Raw genomic sequence first — 16,597 nt, forward strand, 5'->3', positions numbered from 1 at the left:
TACTTCCGCTGCGAGAAGCCGGGAGATGAGCGGCTGCTCGCAGCAGAAGCATCCCGACAGCAGCGCTGCTCCCCGGTCCTCTGTTGACACCCTAGCCGCATGGAGGTCAGCGGCGCCGCCGCCGGTCGGGATACTTCTGCTGCTATCGGCCGGGAGATGAGTGCCTCGCGCCGCCTCATCTCCCGGCTGCATCGCCGCTGACCTCCGTCCGGCAGATGAGCCGCTAACGGCCGCCATCTTTTTCTCAAATCCCGCCTCGCTGATTTGCCGCGGCCGGACCAATGAGCGACGCGGGATTTCCTGGACAGACAGACAGACAGACAGACAGACAGACAGACAGACAGACAGACAGACAGACGGGATAAGACTATTATACACTGTGTGCAGAATTATTAGGCAAGTTGTATTTTAGAGGATTATTTTTATTATTGATGAACAACTATGTTCTCAATCAACCCAAAAGACTCATAACTATCCAAGCTTAATATTTTTGGAAGTTGGAGTGTTTTTTTTTTTAGATTTGGCTATCTTAGGAGGATATCTGTTTGTGCAGGTAACTATTACTGTGCATAATTATTAGGCAACTTAATAAACACCAAATATAATCCCATCTCACTTGTTTATTTTCACCAGGTAAACCAATATCAGTGCACAAAATTTAGAAATAAACATATCTGACATGCAAAAACAAAAACCCCAAAAAATTACTGGTCAATATAGCCACCTTTCTTTATGATGACACTCAACAGCCTTCCATCCATAGATTCTGTCAGTTGCTTTATCTGATTTCGATCAACATTGCATGCAGCAGCCACCACAGCCTCCCAGACACTGTTCCGAGAGGTGTACTGTTTTCCCTCCCTGTAGATCTCACATTTTATGATGGACCACAGGTTCTCTATGGGGTTCAGATGAACAAGGGGGCGATGTCATTATTTTTTCTTCTTTTAGACCTTTACTGGCCAGCCATGCTGTGGAGTAGTTGGATGCATGTGATGGAGCATTGTCCTGCATGAAAATCATGTTTTTCTTGAACGATACCGACTTTTTCCTGTACCACTGCTTGAAGAAGTTGTCTTCTAGAAACTGGCAGTAGGTCTGGGAGTTGAGCTTCACTCCATCCTCAACCCGAAAAGGTCCCACAAGTTCATCTTTGATGATACCAGCCCATACCAGTACCCCACCTCCACCTTGCTGGCGTCTGAGTCGGAGTGGAGCTCTCTGCCCTTTACTGATCCAGCCTCTGGCCCATCCATCTGGCCCATCAAGAGTCACTCTCATTTCATCAGTCCATAAAACCTTTGAAAAATCAGTCTTAAGATATTTTTTGGCCCATTCTTGACGTTTTATCTTATGTTTCTTGTTCAAAGATGGTCGTTTTTCAGCCTTCCTTACCTTGGCCATGTCCCTCAGTATCGCACACCTTGTGCTTTTTGATACCCCAGTAACGTTGCAGCGCTGAAATATGGTAAAACTGGTGGTGAATGGCATCTTGGCAGCTTCACGCTTGATTTTCCTCAATTCATGGGCAGTTATTTTGCGCCTCTTTTGCCCATCACGCTTCTTGCGACCCTGTTGGCTATTTCCCATGAAACGCTTGATTGCTCGGTGATCACGCTTCAAAAGTTTGGAAATTTCAAGACTGCTGCATCCCTCTGCAAGACATCTCACAATTTTGGACTTTTCAGAGCCCGTTAAATCTCTCTTCTGACCCATTTTGCCAAAGGAAAGGAAGTTGCCTAATAATTAAGCACACCTTATATAGGGTGTTGATGTCATTAGTCAACACCCCTCCTCATTACAGAGATGCACATCACCAGATTTACTTAATTGGTAGTTGGCTCTCAAGCCTATGCAGCTTGGAGTAGGACAACATGTATAAAAAGTATCATGTGATCAAAATACTCATTTGCCTAATAATTCTGCACACAGTGTATATATAGATGGATTACCTGGATTGGAGCATTAATAATTAAATATACTGACCAGATTAATGTGCATGTGTTCACATTGGGGGGTACATATATTTCTCATTAAATACTATATGGATTTCATGTATCTCTTTATATATTCCTGATTCTGAGGGGATTTTCTATTTGTTTTTAACTACCGTATGTTTTAATTGTTGGTGTTTGTTCAATGTTCTAAATAAAGTTCATATATATATTCATTCAATCTTTGTTGCTTGATATTTAATGCTTATTCAGAATACTTGATGCCTATCATGTGTACCCCTTGTTCTCTTCCTCGTTCCCTTGAATTCCTTTGGGGGCTTTGGTACAGTATTCCATTATAAAATGTGTGTTGCCAGGACATTTCTTTGTTCTTAACAATCCTAACTTTAGCATTTCAGGAGCAAACTTAATAATAATAATAATAAAAACTGTGTATAATCACCTCCCGCAGCAGCGACATTCCAGCAATGTTGACGCCACTGTTCCCTGTAGTGGCATGACATTGCTGCAGCCTTCACTATTTCATCACAGCGTATGTCTCTAGTAGTGGAAAACCCCTGTAAGAATATAAATTGAGTATAGCTGTACCTTAATCAACAGGTTCCCCTACACAGTATGATGCCCCCAGAGTCCCCAACACACACAGTATGATGCCTCCACAGCCCCCCATAAAGACTGAGCTGGCCTAACAGTCTCCCCCAAATTCAATACAATGCCCTCACAGACCACCACACAGTATGATGACCCCACTCCCCCCCCCCCCATCCACACACACACACACAGTATGGTGCCCAATAGTTCCCTTCCTCAAGTACTGACTGACAACAATTAAAAAAAAACAAAAAAAACAAACAACTCAACTCGCCCCGTTCCCTTGATGCGCTGCGCTGGTCTACGCAGCATGTGGACTGAGGCTCCATACAGCAACCGTGATCTAGAGAGATAATCGCACCTGCTCTGCTGAGACTCAGTTGCACAGGCTGAATTGTGAAAGAGGTAGGCAATGGCTTTGTGTTGCATGTTTATGTTCAACTCTGTCTACATCCAAAGGATGCCAGGCGGGGGGGTGGCCTAGTGTTGTGGTATGCCACTGTTTCCAGCCTCTTGGCTGTCCCAGTCCAACTTTACCCTGGACTGGTTTAGTGGCCTCTGCCGAGCACTGCAGATCACCCTCCATTCAAATAAGAGCTGATCTGCTATAAGTGACAGTGGCCACTGTGCCGTACATTGATGTAGCACGATGGCTCAGTGATTAGCACTGCAGCCTTGCAGCCCTGGAGTCCTGGGTTCAAATCCCACCAAGGAAACATCAGCAAGGAGTTTGTATGTTCTCCCCGTGTTTGTGTGGGTTTCCTCCGGTTTCTTCCCACACTCCAAAGACATACTGATAGGGAATCTAGATTGTGAGCCCCAATGGGGACAGTACCATAATGTCTGTAAATTGTCTGAATTGTAAAGCGCTGCGGAATATGTTGGTGTTATATAAAAGTAAAGTTTATTATTATTATTATTATATCTGACCACTGCTGTTGCTGATTCATAGAATAGGTCATCTATATCAAAGTGGTGAAAACCCCCCTTTCTTATGTTTTTTTTTTTTTTTTTTACTAATTAAAGGAGTTGCCTGGTGCTGCTCACTTCACATGCTATCATACCTGCCAGGACATGTACATGTTTAGTAGATGTGCAAATGTGGCTTTATTGTGTGAAAGTGGCAGCACCAGGCTGCCTCTTTAAGAATACAAAAACAGAGGAGGTCTATGGTAGAAGACACAATAAGTAAAGCAGGCTGCATTTCTGAAACTGTAACAAGCAAATAATCCAAATTTAAAAACACAAAAAAAAAGAAACAAAAAAATGCAAGTTGTGATCTGCATTTTAAAATTTTCTATTGCTTTTGTTTCAAAATTAAAAATACCATATCATTTTTCCAAGGTGTTTTCTGGGATCGCAATTTTCATGTCCAAGCCTAAAGACATCCACCACTAGGGGGGGTTGAAGAGCTTATTGGTTGGTGTTTTTCCCAATATACAGATTTGGCACAGAAGAAACCAGTCTAGTGATTTATGATGGCTAGCCACTGTTTTATTCTAATGGCGTTTGGCCTGATCTGGAGCCATGGCGACTTGATGGATGAACGATCTGTAGGAAGAACGATCTTGTGCAAGTCTAGAGAGGTCCACCAGGGTCTTATCCGACGTTAGTATCAAGTATGAAGCTTTCGGTTGCTGGTCTTCCTCTTCTCCTCGTTCCTTTTATTCTTCCGATCATGATGTCCTCCTCCAGTGATTGCTATCATCGTATGATGTGTCCAAAGTAGGCAAGTCGTAGCTTGGTGATCTTTGCTTTGAGTGACATGTCTGACTTGATTTTTTTCAAAATTGATTTATGTGTTTTTCTTGCTATCCATGGTATTCATAACATCCTTCTCCAACACCACATTTTGACGGCGCTGATTCCCGATCTATATGGAAATAAAGGCTGAATGTGTATGTTGATGAGAACAGTGAAAATTGAGACATTTTCACTTTTTCTTATGAGTATGAAAGCTGTGAGCAGAGAAATATTCCAGCACTTTAAATGGGATATTTGCTTGTTCAACCGGTCACTCAATTGTCCGTCTGCAAGTCAATCAGCTGAGCAGGTTTCCTTTCATGAGGATGAGACAATTCGGTTCATTACTCTGCTGTCTCTTATCTGAGCTCATTTCTTACTATAAGTCAGTGAGACTTTGACTGCGGTTTTGACATTTATTGCTGAGGTTATTTATGCTTTATAACAACAAAGACGTTTTTGGAAGATTAAAGAATCTGTTATCTACAGAATCTAAGTTCTATTAGTCAATAGTTCATGAAGTGAGTCCATCACACGGGATGTATTCATCGATATTGGGTTTTTCTGGACTTATTGCACTCAGTTCAGCCCCCGAGTGTTATCCACTAGATCAGAGGTCTCAAACACGCAGGCCTCATGTGGCCCCTGAGGCTGCATCATGTGGCCAGAAGACACTGGTGCTCCTCGTGACAATCACGTCATGGTCCAGGGGCCACTGATGCCAGCGTTTCATTTCAGCAGTATGTGCGTCCAAGGACGCACATTCAATTGAAATGTATTGCATTTCAGAGACCATCTCTGTGCACCACAATATCAATACCAGCCACCGGCCAAATCAGAGGCCGGCAGCTGATGTCTGTGTGCTGGCGCAGGCAGCGTATGAAGTCACGGTCATGCGCTGCCCTGGCTGTGCAGGAGGAAGAGGTGCCGATTCACTGATGGAGCGAGGTCAGGTGAGAAGGATTTTTATGTGTATGCGAAGAGCGGCAACATTGGGGACATTTTCTACTAGACGGTGACCAGGATAGGGACATTTGCTACATAAAGATGACCAATATGAGCATATTTGCTGTGTGAAGATGAGCAGGTTGGGGACATTTGCTACTAGAAGGTGTCCAGGATGGGGACGTTTGTTACATGAAGGTGACCAGAATTGGACATTGCTACAACAAGGTGACCAGGGTGGAGACATTTGCTACATGAAGGTGACCAAGATGTAGACGTTTGTTACATGAAGGTGACCAGGATGGGGACATTGCTACAACAAAGTGACCAGGATGGGACATTTGCTACATGAAGGTGACCAGGGTGGGGACATTTGCTACATGAAGGTGACCAGGGTGGGGACATTTGCTACATGAAGCTGACCAGGGTGGGGACATTTGCTACATGAAGCTGACCAGGATGGGTACATTTGTTACTTGAAGGTGACCAGGGTGGGGACATTACTACAACAAGGTGACCAGGATGGGGACATTGCTTCAACAAGGTTACCAGGATGAGGACATTACTACAAGAAGGTAACCAGAATGGTTAAATTGCTATACGAATATGACCAGGATGCAGATATCGCTATATGAAGGTAACCAGCATAAAAATTGTACCAGAACTCATACGATGAATGGCATTTAAAAAAAAGAAAAAAAAAACAAAAATGATCAAAAAGTTATATGGAAAAATATGCTCTCATCCTGCAAAGAATGCGGCCTGTCAAATTTTTTTCTATGGGCGGCCCATATACCAAGCCAAGTTTGAGACCCCTGCACTAGATGTAAAAGATGAGGAGAATCAGAGAGGAGAATTGCATTGCTTTTCAGAGTTAAATGGGTTATGTGGGACTTTGATTATTTTTTCCTATGGGGCTAAGAACTTCCAGGCAGATATTTGCTAACTACCTGCCTGCTCTGCCTGACAGCAATCTCTTTTGGATCAGAGCGGTCACAGACTGCTCCAGCTGGTGATTCTCCTGCTTCCGGTAAGTCATGTTGATAGAGCAGCTTCTTTGCTCCCACTCAGGTCTGGCGATGGGGCATCTCAGGAGATGTCATGCTGATTGACAGCCGGCTGATCACTGCCTAACTATCGGGAGTCTACTGTCGATCAGCATGATGTCGGCAGTGATGCCCTGTCGACAGAGCAGCCTGGAAGAGAAGCTGATGCTCTGTTGACGTGAGGTGAAATGAAGCAGGAGAGTGACCTCCTGAGCCGGGAGGGATCATTGCCGGACAGTAGTTAGCAACTACCTGCAGATATGTTCTTGGCACCATAGGAAAACTAATAATGTCCTGGATAACCTCTTTAACTTAACTCTGTGGTCTATCAAAGTACTTCCAGGTTGACAAGTTTTTAGCTAGACGTGAGACATTAGGCTACATTTCCACGATGAGCTTTTGAGGTTGCAGATTTTCTGCACCATTTTTGCACCTATTAGGTTGCTTGCATTTTTTTTACATGCATTTTTATGGCTTTTTTGACTCTGTTTTTTTTGTCTCTTTTTGAAATGTCAAGTTATAAATAAAGCTGCTTTGTTTTTGATATTTCCTGGTATTTGATCTTTGACAAAACTCTATTGTTACAGTCATATGTGGAGTACATGCGTTTGCAAGGTGGAAACAGACTAAAACCTCATGTGCGTATTTTACTTGCAGACGTTGCTCATATAATGCAATTCTATGAGAAGAATATGAATACAAAACTCAGTGTACGAGCAAGAGAAATTGGCATGTTGCAGATGTGAAACATGCAGCGCATGTGTCACGGGAAAACCGCAGCAGAGAGGGGCCAGAAGATCGCGGCATCTGGTTACACAAATCCCTGCATGTATTAGATCTACTTCACCTTCCTTTTAGCAGTGCAGGTCTTTGCAGGTTATTGCAATGGTTAATCAGGTCTGTCTATCTTCTGGAGCTCTCCGTCCTGAATTGTCTCAGCTGTTCTGTGTTTGCCACTCCTCTCAGGTGTATATATGCTCACCTCTTGCACTAGGGAATTGCTGGTGATAGTTTACAACTTCCTCATTTGGGTTTGAAGGAGATTTCTGAATTAGTAGCAGTCAGTTGGTGTTGTTAACAGGAGATATCTGCGTAGTTTTGGAATTGTGCATTAATCCTTGTCCTCTTTTCCATTTGGTTTGTCCCTCCTACTGTTCCCTTGATTTTTCACTAGGTTGTTTTGTGTGTTTGCATGATTGTAGTTTTCTTTTTTCCCTGTGTTTTCCCTGTTAGGTTTGTGTTATCCTAAACACTTCTGTCCCATACCTCCCCGGGTGGGGGAGTACACAGATCAACGTGCATATAAGAGCATAGCATAGAACGAGACCACAGCATCTCCACCATCAGGGGTAATCTGGGGAACAGGGATAACCCAGGGTTCTCCTAGCTTGAGGGACAGGAAAGGAGCTCATTTCCCTGGGAAATCCCGCCACAGAATCATGACAGCAGGTCAGTTTACACTGAGTAATAAAGAAGCACAGTGGGCATGAGATTCCTATAAATCCCATCGACTCTGCCGGAACTGCAAGACGCCTCATTTTTGACTCTGCGAAAATACGCAGCGTCAAAAACTCAACAAAAATACATAGTGGACACAGCCTTAGAGTTTTACTTATCTGGTCGCAATTGATCTAGGGGGGGGCATAACACATCTGGGATGCTGCAACCACTGCAAGCAGCCAGCAAGTAGATTGCTTGATGGTAGGTATGTGCCAAGAGATTGCTGCTCTCAGTGGTATGAAGCATGCAAGGACCTGTGTACTGAGTAACATTTAGTTGCCAAGTCTGTTATTTAGGTGGACGTGAGGGTCTGGGATTTAGGAGTGAATCAAGCCCAGGGGTTAGTAATGGAGAGGCGTCTATAAGACACCCCCATTACTAACCCCATAAGTTTAAAGCAAAAAACACACACAGAGGAAAGTCATTTATTTGTACAAAGCACTCCCCGACCCTCTTTTACCCATTAATTACCTTTACAAAATCAAATAATCCGAATGGGTCCGCCGTAAATTCATCCCACGACGATCTCAAACTCAGCTACATCGGGATGGTGTGTTGAGTGGTGACATGAATAATGTGACCGCTCATCACACCAGCCGGAACACACTGGCCGTACCATGTAAATCCGGCTGCTCTGACGTCACTAAGCTTGCCGCAGTTCATAGCCGATGAACTGAGGTAACCTTACTGACGCCACCGCTCGCAGCATGAGAAATTTCTAACTATCTATTCTGACAGTTCAGATTGTTAATTTACGATACTTGGCTGATGAAATGTCGGGGTTCCTATGAGATGGGTGCACTAAAATTGCACGGCACATGCATTGTCTGTATGCCGTGAGATTTCTTTCTCGCACCCATTAACTTGCATTGGCGAGTCTCGGCAGTTTTTACACATCCATTAGCAGCATGCTGCGATTATTTATTTTTCCTCACCTCAATTCCAGGTGAGGAAAACCTCGCAGATGCCTCACTGAATAACATTGTTGCGAGTGCAATGCGATTTTTCTTTTTACTGACGTTGCACTAGCCAATTTTATAAGCAGATGTGCGCGAACCCTTAGACATGAGGCCCAGGTGGAAGTTGCCTGTATGAGAAGGAAAGTGGAAAGAACAAAGCCCTGCTAGTGAAGGATTTATTGTGAGCTTCCCCAAGATATCCTACCTGTGTGTGAAAACTGGATTATGTGATCTGCGTCTAAGAAAAGGTCTTGTATTGTTTGCTTCTTTCTGCCATTCCATCTGTTGGCCTTTATGCGCTGCTGGACAAGTATGTTATGTTTACCGTCAATAAAGAGACCTGCAAATTAGGAATCTACATTGTCGCTTACTACTTGTATCTAACCTTCAACACCATATTGAGAATCGTTTTTTGCATCAGTTTTTAGGATGCAAGAACAGACTTGTTAGAGCCCTCAGAAGGAAGTGACAACAGATAGCCCCTTCAATAACTTTTCGGATTGTAAGAGTTAAGGTTAGTAAAACCCTTGGGGTGATCACTTTCACTCCAGGCAATTGTCAAAAATATTACAACCAAAAAAACCCCAAAAGGTGTAAGTGTCTCACAAAAAAATTCTTTATTAATATGAAAACAATATTTAAATAACAAACAAAGTTTTGATAAAAAGGCAGAGTGACTTAATGGGGGGCTGCATATACAAACTCAGGTTACATCCTATAGCTATTAAATATGAGTGCCTAGAGTATAAATCACAGAGGATAATACAAAACAAAGCACATTAATAAATATCACTTACATAGTGTAATGGCGTAAAGACCTGGTTGCAATGTAGCCATGGCACCACAATGCGCGTTTCACTTCAGCTTTGTCAGTTAATTAAAGTGTCCCCCCCTGCCCAGGAGCTGTGGTATGATCAGACCATGTTCCTGTACGGTCAGACACAGCCATTACACAGTACACAGCAGGGGCACATTTATAAGATTATCTCAGCACAGGAACATTTTATTTAACACATCCAATTGTTGAACTAATTTTGATTACAAGATCTATTGATTAAAATATACTTTATTTGTGGGAAACTCCTTTAACCCCTTTACAACCTTGGGCATATAAATACATCCAAGGTCGACTTCCCTGCATTTGATGCGGACTCCAGAGCTGAGTCCGCATCTTTCTCTGCACAGGACAGCTGATCTGATCAGCTATCGTGTGCCTCTAACAGCCACGGGTGAGTAACACGGGTGCCGGAATGCAACAAACAGACACGAGAAGGAAGCAGTCAGGGATTTATATAACCACTTTATAGATATAACAATTATTTTAAAGAGGTTAGTAACGATGAAATTAACAATAATTGGGAATAAAAATAAGAGATGCTTTCAGTAAATAACAGTAAAATTCTTTGCAAAAATGTGATGCACCCAGTTGTGGGAGTCACCAACCGGTCCACTCCCAACCTGAGGTCCTAATCCCAACTGTCGCCGGTACCGTAGGTGAAGTTGGAAGTGACGGCCCTGCTCACTTGTGCGGTTCCTCCGCTTCTGCTGGCGCACCTCTCCTGTCGCAGTCCTCTCTCAGCTCTTCTTGGCTTGACCATCATCGGTAGTCTCTCCAGGCTTGGGGTAAGGGAATCCAGACCTCGGCTCTTGACAGGCAACGTCGGATACCGGGAACTTAACCAGTGAAGAATGCAGATCCTGACTCTGACCACCATGGGCAGAACTCTGGGAACTTCTGTGAGGGATCCAGAGCTCTTCAGGCGGCGTCCAGCTGAAGCCTATCACGCTGGGCTCTGCGGTATCTCTGGAGCAAGTCTGCTCTGCAGGCTGGCGCCAAATCTCTTTGTGTCTTGGCACGCTGGACTTTTATATCCAGGAAATCCTTCCTGGAGGTCACCTGATCAGGTCTGGCATCTAAATTTGCTACCCCCTTCAAATCTTCTAGCACAACTTTGTTCCGCTTGATTTCGCCTCGCCAGCAGATGGCAATCTCTCCTCACGACTGGCACATCCAGCAAGAGTTCCCCTGATGGTTCATTGACTTCTACTACAGGTGGGAAACATGTTAAATGCCTGAGGAAGGAAACCGCAGTTTCCGAAATGCGTAGGTTTCTTGGTCCGCCCAGGCCATGAAGGTCCTCCTGTCCTGCTGTTACACGCCAACGCAGCTGCTCTGTACTTCTATACTTGGCACCACGCGCTGATGCCTGGAGTGCCGTCAAGGAACAGTAAGTCACCGGCCGGGACACTGTTCCTTCCCTCAACCACCCCCCCACCGCACAACCCACCTCACTTACCTCACACCGGAGATCCCTGCCAGCCAGACTGCATTCCCCGCAGGTCCTTTGGCACTTGGACAACCGCTGCTCCACAGGAGTTGCACAGGACAGGTACGACGGAACCGTGAGCTGGAAGTGCTGTACACAGCCTGTGCAGCTGTCTCCCACCAGCGCCGTGTGCGCTCCCCGAATCCCCTACGAGCAACCTTGCTTCTACTACTGGATTTCCGCAAGTTAATCGTGCCGCAACGTACAAGCTCATTATCAAAACAGGGGTAAACAACAAAAAACCTTGGACCGTCTGTTAACCAGCCTTACGGATTAACTGCACTCCAAGTTTTAGCATCAGTCAACCTTCTACAGGAGTAACTAGGGCTATTAACTACTCCAGGTGTGCTCACCACCTGCTCCTTAGCTTAACCAGCACTCTGTGTCCGCATCTGTGACCACATTAACCGGCTGTGCACTCATCGGGAAACAGTACTGCAGGTAAACCCATCTTCTGCACCCTTCATGCATAGGGCAATATACCCTCTATCTGATCAACACTGACCGACCACAATATAGATGTGTATATACCGTACAGACCAAAAGTTGGCACACACCTCATTTAAAGATTTTTCTGTATTTTCATGACTATAAAAATTGTACATTCACACTGAAGGCATCAAAACTATGAATTAACACATGTGGAATTATATACTGAACAAAAAAGTGTGAAACAACTGAAAATATGTCTTATATTCTAGGTTCTTCAAAGTAGCCACCTTTTGCTTTGCCAAGAGTGTCCAAAGCAGTCATCATTCTCTTGATGAGCTTCAAGAGGTAGTCACCGGAAATGTTCTTCCAACAATCTTGAAGGAGTTCCCAGAGATGCTTAGCACTTGTTGGCCCTTTTGCCTTCACTCTGCGGTTCAGCTCACCCCAAACCATCTCGATTGGGTTCAGGGCTGGTGACTGTGGAGGCCAGGTCATCTGGCGTAGCACCCCATCACTCTCCTTCTTGGTCAAATAGCTCTTACACAGCCTGGAGGTGTGTTTTAGGTCATTGTCCTGTTGAAAAATAAATGATGGTCCAATTAAATGCAAACCGGATGGAATAGCATGCCGCTGCAAGATGCTGTGGTAGCCATGCTGGTTCAGTATGCCTTCAATTTTGAATAAATCCCCAACAGTGTCACCAGCAAAGCACCCCCACACCATCACACCTCCTCCTCCATGCTTCACAGTGGGAACCAGGCATGTAGAGTCCATCCGTTCACCTTTTCTGCATCGCACAAAGACACGGTGGTTGGAACCAAAGATCTCAAATTTGGATTCATCAGACCAAAGCACAGATTTCCACTGGTCTAATGTCCATTCCTTGTGTTCTTTAGCCCAAACAAGTCTCTTCTGCTTGTTGCCTGTCCTTAGCAGTGGTTTCCTAGCAGCTATTTTACCATGAAGGTCTGCTGCACAAAGTCTCTGTGGCGCCCCTGAGGGTTCGACCGCCACAGGGATGCTGCACCTCTTTAATGGGGTGTAGTGTTCCTCCTTTGAGGTAAGAATGGTGCAATGGTCAGGACCCCACCTCCACATCCAACACCACACTTCTCCCACCAGAGGGTGCTAGTAGGCACTAGAGTGCCGCCCCTACTGGAAAATGGGAGACTGGGGAACCAAGAGATAGGGGGAACCAATTAGTGGGTGAGGGTGGAGGACTCACATTTTAGTGACACTAATATTTCATATTTAATTAACAGCCATCTTGGCTCGTGGTTCTTTGATTGTGATCTCCTTCCCTGAACGTGGATCCTGTGTGGACCTGCAGCGGATGGAGACACAGCCCTCGCACCCTGGCCTTGGGTCGAGGGGCAGGTTGCAGATAACGTATGTCTCAACCCGGTCAAGGACCATGACCAAGAAGGCACGGAGCTTAGGAGTGTAGCTCCACCGCAAATGGATCCCAGGGGGATGCAGACGGAGCGGTATACGCCACCTGTCCTCGCTATCCTGGCCAATTCAGGGGGATTCCTGCTGCAAGAGGGGTACCGGCCCCCGACCTTGCTACTCTACGTCCTGGTCAGGAAAGCCCGGTAGGCCCAGAGGATCCCACCGGGTAACGGAAAGAGCGGAGCTGCCACCCGTACCCTTTTTCTGAGCGAAGTCCAGAGGGAGACCCGGCCTATCCACACACACACAGACAGGAAAGGACCCGGTCTGAAGTCTAGGAACACTCTGGTGCGGGGTCCTGATTGAACACTTGAATTACTTGGAGGTTGTCGGACCCCCGTTCCTGGTGACCGCAGAACTCCGCGAGGAGCAGGGAGAAGCCTTGCAGCTGTACTCTCCACCGTGAGTAAAAACCCTGGAAGTCAACCCCTATGGCCTCCGGACTCTTTATTCTGCACTGCACCGCACTACGCAGCACCAGACCTCCTACACTACAACCCCCTCCATCCTGTCTCTCTGCCCTGAGGCCCTGCTCCGCCTGTGGGGAGTAGTATCAACGTCGGCTGCCACATCCCGCCACAGAGGACTGCAGCAGCGCTGGTGGCCTTCACCAGGTACCACAGGTGGCGTAGTCGATAGCAACCACTCAACCCTGATAAGCCCGTACCACCCTTTTTAATGTGACGGCCCAGGGCACGGAGCGGGTCTGGGCCATGGCTGCACCCCACCAAAACACAGGACCTGGCTCCGAGTAACCCCCCCATCTTCCCAGGGTTAGGGCTGTGAGCGTTACATCTCCTCTTAACAGTTGTTGTAGAGATGTGTCTGCTGCTAGAACTCTGTGTGGCATTGACCTGGTCTCTAATCTGAGCTGCTGTTAACCTGCGATTTCTGAGGCTGGTGACGCGGATAAACTTATCCTCAGAAGCAGAGGTGACTCTTGGTCTTCCTTTCCTGGGGCAGTCCTCATGTGAGCCAGTTTCTTTGTAGCGCTTGATGGTTTTTGCAACTGCACTTGGGGACACTTTCAAAGTTTGCCCAATTTTTCGGACTGACTGACCTTCATTTCGTAAAGTAATGATGGCCACTCGTTTTTCTTTACTTAGAATTTGTATTATGGCAAGAAAAAAGCAGCTAACAGTCTATTCAGTAGGACTATCAGCTGTGTATCTACCAGACTTCTGCACAACACAACTGATGGTCCCAACCCCATTTATAAGGCAAGAAATCCCACTTATTAAACCTGACAGGGCACACCTGTGAAGTGAAAACCATTTCCGGTGACTACCTCTTGAAGCTCATCAAGAGAATGCCAAGAGTGTGCAAAGCAGTCATCAAAGGAAAAGGTGGCTACTTTGAAGAACCTAGAATATAAAACATTTTCAGTTGTTTCACACTTTTTTGTTAAGTATATAATTCCACATGTGTTAATTCATAGTTTTGCTGCCTTCAGTGTGAATGTACAATTTTCATAGTCATGAAAATACAGAAAAATCTTTAAATGAGAAGGTGTGTCCAAACTTTTGGTCTGTACTGTATGTCACATATGGTGAAAGTCACCTAGCAGTCCGGTGTAAATGACAACTGAGTGGCCAGACAATGAAATTACATATAATCTGAATAATATCATGAGTTAAATGATTCTGGCCATTCACAAGTTAAATGCATCCAGGACTGCTAATATTGCATACCACAACTAACCACAAAGTCAAGTGGTAAAAGATTAATTAATTAATATACCTGTATACTGGGCAGTGTAGGTGAGTGGCACCCTGCGGCCTACCCCGACGCACGTTTCGGACACACGTCCTTCGTCAGACAATACAATACAATTGGGGTGGATGAATGTTGGGGCTTTGCCATTTGTGCATTATGTACATTACTCTTTACAGTGGCTTGCTAAAGTATTCACCCCCTATGGCATTTTTTGTGTTTTGCTGCCTCACAACCTGGAATTTCACTTTTTCTTTTTTTTTAGTGTTTGCATCAGTTCATGTAACGAACATGCCTACAACTGTGAACATTTGATTTTCTTTTTATTGTGAAGCAAACAACAAATAGGACAAAATAACTGAAAATGTCAGTGTGCATAACTATTCAGTACATTGTAGAGCCTCATTTTGCAACAATAACAACTGCAAGTCGCTTTGGATATGTCTCTATGAGCTTTCCACATCTTGCCATGGGAATTTTTGCCCATTCCTTAAGGCAAAAGTGCTCCAGCTCCTTCAATTTAGGCCCGTTTCATATGTCCTAATATTTCCGGTACTGGAAAAACCAGTACTAGAGATATCCGTGTGTACCTGTGTGGCAACCGTGTGCCGCATCAGGATCACACGTACCAGTGCCTGGGAATCAGCGGTACAGTTAGCGCTGTTCCCAGATGCCGGGTGCTGAAGAAATCTCGCATCATTGTGCCCTGCTATAAATCATTATACTCACCTGGCTTGAGGAGATTGCACACGCTGAGGAGCAGGGGAGAACGACTTGTTGCAGCGAGCAGGCCCCTGGCCTGTGCTGAGCTCACTGAGTGACAGGGCACCGCTCACTAAGCTCAGCGCAGTTCAGGGGCCCACTCACTGCAACGAGTCATTCTTCCCTCAGCGTGTGCAGTTGTTAACATGTTAAATACCGTTGTCACTCGCTGACAGCGGCATTTAACTCGAGTGTGCCGGATGTGCGTCATAACAGCCGCCCATTGGCGGCACTGTCACATGATCGCGGGGCGCCAATGGGTTGGCATGACAGCCAGGGGTCTGCAGAAGACTCCCGTGCCTGTCACTGCAGATTTCCTATGAAAGCCGGACTACAGCCGGTGTCCATAGATGGTGATTTCTGCTACACATAGCAGGGCTGCTGCTATGTGTAGCACAAGCGATCGCATGATAGCAGCTTCAAGTCTCCTAACGAGACTATTGAAGCCAGTAAAAAGTAGTAAAAAAATGTTTTTAAAAATATTAAAAAAATTTAAAAACTTCAAATCACCCTACTTTTGCCCTATTCAAAATAAAATAAAAAAATACACATTTGGTATCGCTGTGTTCATAAATGTCTGATCTATCAAAATATAAAAACAATTAATCCAATTGATAAACGGCGTAATGAGAAAAAAAATCAAAAATGCCAGAATTATGTTTTTTGGTCGCTGCAACATTGCAATTAAATGCAATAACAGGTGATGAAAACATCAAACCTACCCCAATATGGTATCAAAAACATCAGCTCGGCGTGCAAAAAATAAGCCTTCACCCAGCCCCAGATCCCAAAAAATGGAGACGCTGCGGGTCTTGGAAAATGGCGCCATTTTTTTTTCTTACAAACTAGATTTTTTTTTCACTACTCAAACAATAACCTATACTGGTTTGGTATCTGTGAACTTCTAATGAACTGGAAAATCATAACAGCAGGTCAGTGTTAGCATAGTGAACATGGTAAATAAAATACCCAAAAAACAATTGTGCAATTTCACCACACTTGGAATTGTTTTCCCGTACACTACATGGTAAAATCAATGGTGTCATTCAAAAGTACAACTTGTCCCGCAAAAAACAAGCCCTAACTTGGCCATATTAACGAAAAAATTATGGCTCTGGGAAGAAGGGGAGAAAAAAACTAAAACGCAAAATCGAAAGGTCGTAAAGCAGTTA

General features: G+C 44.9%; 1 long non-coding RNA gene across 2 annotated transcripts in view; it reads left to right on the forward strand.

Annotated features, from left to right (window-relative positions):
* The window catches only part of LOC141164430 (uncharacterized), an 82,556-nt gene that overhangs the window by 49,399 nt on the left and 16,560 nt on the right, over positions 1–16,597 (forward strand). The gene's annotated exons all lie outside the window — the stretch shown is intronic.

Source organism: Phyllobates terribilis, unplaced genomic scaffold (genome assembly GCF_046119375.1).
Source record: "Phyllobates terribilis strain yellow unplaced genomic scaffold, ASM4611937v1 Scaffold_10__3_contigs__length_209671492, whole genome shotgun sequence".
Lineage (NCBI taxonomy): Eukaryota > Metazoa > Chordata > Amphibia > Anura > Dendrobatidae > Phyllobates > Phyllobates terribilis.